Genomic DNA, 7,500 nt, shown 5'->3' on the forward strand with positions numbered 1-7,500 from the left:
CTTAACCTAACTCAATTTGTCCCTTAACCTAACTCAATTTGTCCCTTAACCTAACTCAAGTTGTCCCTTAACCTAACTCAATTTGTCCCTTAACCTAACTCAAGTTGTCCCTTAACCTAACTCAAGTTGTCCCTTAACCTAACTCAAGTTGTCCCTTAACCTAACTCAAGTTGTCCCTTAACCTAACTCAAGTTGTCCCTTAACCTAACTCAAGTTGTCCCTTAACCTAACTCAAGTTGTCCCTTAACCTAACTCAAGTTGTCCCTTAACCTAACTCAATTTGTCCCTTAACCTAACTCAATTTGTCCCTTAACCTAACTCAATTTGTCCCTTAACCTAACTCAAGTTGTCCCTTAACCTAACTCAAGTTGTCCCTTAACCTAACTCAAGTTGTCCCTTAACCTAACTCAAGTTGTCCCTTAACCTAACTCAAGTTGTCCCTTAACCTAACTCAAGTTGTCCCTTAACCTAACTCAAGTTGTCCCTTAACCTAACTCAAGTTGTCCCTTAACCTAACTCAAGTTGTCCCTTAACCTAACTCAATTTGTCCCTTAACCTAACTCAATTTGTCCCTTAACCTAACTCAATTTGTCCCTTAACCTAACTCAATTTGTCCCTTAACCTAACTCAATTTGTCCCTTAACCTAACTCAATTTGTCCCTTAACCTAACTCAAGTTGTCCCTTAACCTAACTCAAGTTGTCCCTTAACCTAACTCAAGTTGTCCCTTAACCTAACTCAAGTTGTCCCTTAACCTAACTCAAGTTGTCCCTTAACCTAACTCAAGTTGTCCCTTAACCTAACTCAAGTTGTCCCTTAACCTAACTCAATTTGTCCCTTAACCTAACTCAAGTTGTCCCTTAACCTAACTCAATTTGTCCCTTAACCTAACTCAATTTGTCCCTTAACCTAACTCAATTTGTCCCTTAACCTAACTCAATTTGTCCCTTAACCTAACTCAATTTGTCCCTTAACCTAACTCAATTTGTCCCTTAACCTAACTCAATTTGTCCCTTAACCTAACTCAATTTGTCCCTTAACCTAACTCAATTTGTCCCTTAACCTAACTCAAGTTGTCCCTTAACCTAACTCAAGTTGTCCCTTAACCTAACTCAAGTTGTCCCTTAACCTAACTCAAGTTGTCCCTTAACCTAACTCAAGTTGTCCCTTAACCTAACTCAAGTTGTCCCTTAACCTAACTCAAGTTGTCCCTTAACCTAACCCAAGTTGTCCCTTAACCTAACCCACGTTGTCCCTTAACCTAACCCACGTTGTCCCTTAACCTAACCCACGTTGTCCCTTAACCTAACCCACGTTGTCCCTTAACCTAACCCACGTTGTCCCTTAACCTAACCCACGTTGTCCCTTAACCTAACCCACGTTGTCCCTTAACCTAACCCACGTTGTCCCTTAACCTAACCGACGTTGTCCCTTAACCTAACCCACGTTGTCCCTTAACCTAACCCACGTTGTCCCTTAACCTAACCCACGTTGTCCCTTAACCTAACCCACGTTGTCCCTTAACCTAACCCACGTTGTCCCTTAACCTAACCCACGTTGTCCCTTAACCTAACCCACGTTGTCCCTTAACCTAACCCACGTTGTCCCTTAACCTAACCCACGTTGTCCCTTAACCTAACCCACGTTGTCCCTTAACCTAACCCACGTTGTCCCTTAACCTAACCCACGTTGTCCCTTAACCTAACCCACGTTGTCCCTTAACCTAACCCACGTTGTCCCTTAACCTAACCCACGTTGTCCCTTAACCTAACCCACGTTGTCCCTTAACCTAACCCACGTTGTCCCTTTGCCTAACATAGTTCACTGCTCGGAATCTCTGGTGTCGTTGTTATCCTCATGTAGATGTCTTGCGAGTGTTGCTTACTTTCCACATATTCCTGCTATCCACTGTCAATTGTACTGCAATAGGACTATATCGCCGACCCCCCCCCTCCCCCCCCTCTGTCCCCCTCTGTCCCCCTCTTTGTGTCTCTGTCCTCTCAAGCTGGTCGGTCTGGCGTTTGAGTGTTAAATGAGCCTCGCAGCTGTTCAGTTGCATTCAGATGTCGACGCCCTCAGTGTACGTCGTGGTATGGTCTGTGTCCATTGTCCGCTGATGTCGTACGCGTAACCCACACGCTGTACCGATCATCGGTCGTTACGTACAGAGTGAAGTAGTGTGATACGTGTGACCGTACGCTGGCTGTGCCCAACGGTGTCGAATCTCAATTTCCATATGTTGTGCTTGATGCTACTTGTCTCGTCTCCCAATAACAGCTAGGTTGCACTGTGGTACGCCGTAGAGGCGTGTGGGAGGAACGTACGAACGCATTGTATGTCACCCTGGGTCGCTGGGGGTGGTGGTGCGGTGAGTCAGGTCAGGTCAGGTCAGCGTGAGCCGTCTGATGTAGTGACGCGTGTATTCCGACTTTGTCGTATTGCCTCACACAAAGTGCTACCCTGGTGGACCGCGTTCCATATCTGGGACATGCCGCAGATGCCGGTTGACAGTGGATCGCGGAAGGTACATCGCATACGTGCGCGGGCCACCTTCCACGTGTTCTCTTCTGCACATGTCGCAGTGTGTATGTGGTCTGATGTAGCGTGTCGTGACACATGACATCCTGGCATGCAAGAATTGTTGAATTCGCAAATGTAGGTGGACATCTACGTTTACTGCCCAAGATACGCAAATGAACTGGAAATCCGTTGTTGAGCGGTTGTTCACGCTGGAGGTGAATCTGTGATGGCGACGATCGGTACAGCTATTAACCGGTTGTTTCAGCGGTACCCGCCACATCCACACGCGTGACTAGGCCCATGTGGGTATGAAGCGATACGCGGCGGTGGCTTGGTGGGACTGTTCCCGGCCGGTGAAGGGGGGCCGCCCGGCGTGTTGGCCGCGCGCTGCGTGGGCGCACGCGCAACAGGCGGCTGGTGGGGGGCGCCGAGTGGCAGGAGCGCCAGCCGACGGGCCCGGCAGGCGGCGCAGCTACGCTGCGGCGCACCCTGCACGCGGCGCCTGGCGGCCAAAGTTGGTTCAGCCGAGCCCGGTGCGAAGCGCGGTGGACATCTGCAGTGTGCTGGTCTGATTGAGGACTGTGTGCGTTGAGGATGCGCCGCCGCCTGGCACTCGGCGCCGCGACGCCGTCTGCTGCTCGGTCGCCCCAGCGGTTCTCGCAGGTGGTTTGTATCGCAGTTGTGCGGACGTGTTGGCGCGTGCGCTGTGCTGGGAGAGTTCGCTTCTGCACCCAAGTGGGGCTTTGCCCTTGTGTGGCGCTGGCGTTGGAGCTGCCGGTCACCATAGGTGGCGCGTGTTGTCTCCCGCCGGCAATGCCACGACAGCACGCTCCCGGGCCTCTGTCGGCAGCGGCAAGCTCAGTTGGGAGCAAGGGTGTTCGCACTAAAACCGTCTACTCGCCTAACTCCGGGCGATTGCGCCTCTCTCGAAACCGACCAAGTACCTAGGACGGCGCTGCGCGCCGCCGGGACCTGAGAGGGTTTCGAGGTGTATCGTGCAGGGGAGCTCGGCCTCCTCCTGTTTGCAGAATAATTGAGCGGACGCTTGCGTGTTCGCGCGGGCCCCCGGGACACACTCCCGGGCGGCCGGCTGCTCAGCTCTAGTTGACGCAGCTCCCTGGTTGATCCTGCCAGTAGTCATATGCTTGTCTCAAAGATTAAGCCATGCATGTCTCAGTACAAGCCGCGTTAAGGTGAAACCGCGAATGGCTCATTAAATCAGTTATGGTTCCTTAGATCGTACCCACGTTACTTGGATAACTGTGGTAATTCTAGAGCTAATACATGCAAACAGAGTCCCGACCAGAGATGGAAGGGACGCTTTTATTAGATCAAAACCAATCGGATTGGCTTGTCTGGTCCGTTTGCCTTGGTGACTCTGAATAACTTTGGGCTGATCGCACGGTCCTCGTACCGGCGACGCATCTTTCAAATGTCTGCCTTATCAACTGTCGATGGTAGGTTCTGCGCCTACCATGGTTGTAACGGGTAACGGGGAATCAGGGTTCGATTCCGGAGAGGGAGCCTGAGAAACGGCTACCACATCCAAGGAAGGCAGCAGGCGCGCAAATTACCCACTCCCGGCACGGGGAGGTAGTGACGAAAAATAACGATACGGGACTCATCCGAGGCCCCGTAATCGGAATGAGTACACTTTAAATCCTTTAACGAGTATCTATTGGAGGGCAAGTCTGGTGCCAGCAGCCGCGGTAATTCCAGCTCCAATAGCGTATATTAAAGTTGTTGCGGTTAAAAAGCTCGTAGTTGGATTTGTGTCCCACGCTGTTGGTTCACCGCCCGTCGGTGTTTAACTGGCATGTATCGTGGGACGTCCTGCCGGTGGGGCGAGCCGAAGGGGTGCTTTCGCGTCCCGAGGCGGACCCCGTTTAAATCCTACCAGGGTGCTCTTTGTTGAGTGTCTCGGTGGGCCGGCACGTTTACTTTGAACAAATTAGAGTGCTTAAAGCAGGCAAGCCCGCCTGAATACTGTGTGCATGGAATAATGGAATAGGACCTCGGTTCTATTTTGTTGGTTTTCGGAACCCGAGGTAATGATTAATAGGGACAGGCGGGGGCATTCGTATTGCGACGTTAGAGGTGAAATTCTTGGATCGTCGCAAGACGAACAGAAGCGAAAGCATTTGCCAAGTATGTTTTCATTAATCAAGAACGAAAGTTAGAGGTTCGAAGGCGATCAGATACCGCCCTAGTTCTAACCATAAACGATGCCAGCCAGCGATCCGCCGCAGTTCCTCCGATGACTCGGCGGGCAGCCTCCGGGAAACCAAAGCTTTTGGGTTCCGGGGGAAGTATGGTTGCAAAGCTGAAACTTAAAGGAATTGACGGAAGGGCACCACCAGGAGTGGAGCCTGCGGCTTAATTTGACTCAACACGGGAAACCTCACCAGGCCCGGACACCGGAAGGATTGACAGATTGATAGCTCTTTCTTGATTCGGTGGGTGGTGGTGCATGGCCGTTCTTAGTTGGTGGAGCGATTTGTCTGGTTAATTCCGATAACGAACGAGACTCTAGCCTGCTAACTAGTCGCGTGACATCCTTCGTGCTGTCAGCGATTACTTTTCTTCTTAGAGGGACAGGCGGCTTCTAGCCGCACGAGATTGAGCAATAACAGGTCTGTGATGCCCTTAGATGTTCTGGGCCGCACGCGCGCTACACTGAAGGAATCAGCGTGTCTTCCTAGGCCGAAAGGTCGGGGTAACCCGCTGAACCTCCTTCGTGCTAGGGATTGGGGCTTGCAATTGTTCCCCATGAACGAGGAATTCCCAGTAAGCGCGAGTCATAAGCTCGCGTTGATTACGTCCCTGCCCTTTGTACACACCGCCCGTCGCTACTACCGATTGAATGATTTAGTGAGGTCTTCGGACTGGTACGCGGCATCGACTCTGTCGTTGCCGATGCTACCGGAAAGATGACCAAACTTGATCATTTAGAGGAAGTAAAAGTCGTAACAAGGTTTCCGTAGGTGAACCTGCGGAAGGATCATTACCGACTAGACTGCATGTCTTTCGATGTGCGTGTCGTGTCGCGCAACACGCTACCTGTACGGCAGTGGCCGTGCGCCGCGTGCGGAACCACGCGTGCCTCTCAAAACTAGCGGAAGTGTTGTTGTTGTGTGGTACGAGCGCTGAAGCTCTGGAGCGGCTGGCCTGCGGTACCTGGCGCCTGGCGCCGGTTTTGAATGACGTTCGCCCGAGTGCCTGTCCGCTCCGGTGTGGAGCCGTACGACGCCCATCGGCTGTGAGGCCGTTGGACACAAAAAAAATAGTGGAACAGGGGCCGTCAGACGCCTCAGTCCCGCAAATGCTACTGTCTTGAAAGAGACAGTGGGAGACTGAAAAGGAAAAGATCACCCAGGACGGTGGATCACTCGGCTCGTGGGTCGATGAAGAACGCAGCAAATTGCGCGTCGACATGTGAACTGCAGGACACATGAACATCGACGTTTCGAACGCACATTGCGGTCCATGGATTCCGTTCCCGGGCCACGTCTGGCTGAGGGTCGGCTACGTATACTGAAGCGCGCGGCGTTTGTCCCGCTTCGGAGACGTGGGAGTGTCGTGGTCGCCTGTGTGGCCGGCCGCGTCTCCTTAAACGTGCGATGCGCGCCCGTCGCCTGGCGGTTCGCATACCGGTACTTTCTCGGTAGCGTGCACAGCCGGCTGGCGGTGTGGCGTGCGACACCTCGTACAACGACCTCAGAGCAGGCGAGACTACCCGCTGAATTTAAGCATATTACTAAGCGGAGGAAAAGAAACTAACAAGGATTCCCCCAGTAGCGGCGAGCGAACAGGGAAGAGTCCAGCACCGAACCCCGCAGGCTGCCGCCTGTCGTGGCATGTGGTGTTTGGGAGGGTCCACTACCCCGACGCCTCGCGCCGAGCCCAAGTCCAACTTGAATGAGGCCACGGCCTGTAGAGGGTGCCAGGCCCGTAGCGGCCGGTGCGAGCGTCGGCGGGACCTCTCCTTCGAGTCGGGTTGCTTGAGAGTGCAGCTCCAAGTGGGTGGTAAACTCCATCTGAGACTAAATATGACCACGAGACCGATAGCGAACAAGTACCGTGAGGGAAAGTTGAAAAGAACTTTGAAGAGAGAGTTCAAAAGTACGTGAAACCGTTCTGGGGTAAACGTGAGAAGTCCGAAAGGTCGAACGGGTGAGATTCACGCCCATCCGGCCACTGGCCCCCGCCCTCGGCAGATGGGGCCGGCCGCCCGCGCGGAGCAATCCGCGGCGGGGTCGTGTCCGGTTGCCTTTCCACTCGCCGCGGGGTGGGGCCGTTCCGGTGTGCGGTGGGCCGCACTTCTCCCCTAGTAGGACGTCGCGACCCGCTGGGTGCCGGCCTACGGCCCGGGTGCGCAGCCTGTCCTTCCGCGGGCCTCGGTTCGCGTCTGTTGGGCAGAGCCCCGGTGTCCTGGCTGGCTGCTCGGCGGTATATCTGGAGGAGTCGATTCGCCCCTTTGGGCGCTCGGGCTCCCGGCAAGCGCGCGCGGTTCTTCCCGGATGACGGACCTACCTGGCCCGGCCCCGGACCCGCGCCGCTGTTGGCTCGGGATGCTCTCGGGCGGAATAATCGCTCCCGTCAGCGGCGCTTCAGCTTTGGACAATTTCACGACCCGTCTTGAAACACGGACCAAGGAGTCTAACATGTGCGCGAGTCATTGGGCTGTACGAAACCTAAAGGCGTAATGAAAGTGAAGGTCTCGCCTTGCGCGGGCCGAGGGAGGATGGGGCTTCCCCGCCCTTCACGGGGCGGCGGCCTCCGCACTCCCGGGGCGTCTCGTCCTCATTGCGAGGTGAGGCGCACCTAGAGCGTACACGTTGGGACCCGAAAGATGGTGAACTATGCCTGGCCAGGACGAAGTCAGGGGAAACCCTGATGGAGGTCCGTAGCGATTCTGACGTGCAAATCGATCGTCGGAGCTGGGTATAGGGGCGAAAGACTAATCGAACCATCTAGTAGC

At 54.0% G+C, this 7,500-nt stretch overlaps 3 non-coding genes across 3 annotated transcripts in view; all 3 read left to right on the forward strand.

Moving 5' to 3' along the window:
- Window positions 1-3,633: 3,633 nt before the first annotated feature.
- Window positions 3,634-5,526, forward strand: LOC126300092 (small subunit ribosomal RNA). Its single transcript, XR_007552893.1, has one exon. It is a non-coding gene; the product is annotated as a small subunit ribosomal RNA (ribosomal RNA).
- Window positions 5,527-5,888: 362 nt separating this feature from the next.
- LOC126299991 (5.8S ribosomal RNA) lies at window positions 5,889-6,043 on the forward strand. Its single transcript, XR_007552839.1, has one exon. It is a non-coding gene; the product is annotated as a 5.8S ribosomal RNA (ribosomal RNA).
- Window positions 6,044-6,231: 188 nt separating this feature from the next.
- The window catches only part of LOC126300113 (large subunit ribosomal RNA), a 4,222-nt gene continuing 2,953 nt past the window's right edge, over window positions 6,232-7,500 (forward strand). Inside the window, exon 1 of the ribosomal RNA XR_007552908.1 lies at window positions 6,232-7,500. This exon is cut by the window's right edge and continues 2,953 nt beyond it. This is a non-coding gene — a ribosomal RNA (large subunit ribosomal RNA).

The sequence above is a fragment of the Schistocerca gregaria genome, chromosome X (genome assembly GCF_023897955.1).
Source record: "Schistocerca gregaria isolate iqSchGreg1 chromosome X, iqSchGreg1.2, whole genome shotgun sequence".
NCBI classification, from domain to species: Eukaryota; Metazoa; Arthropoda; class Insecta; order Orthoptera; family Acrididae; genus Schistocerca; species Schistocerca gregaria.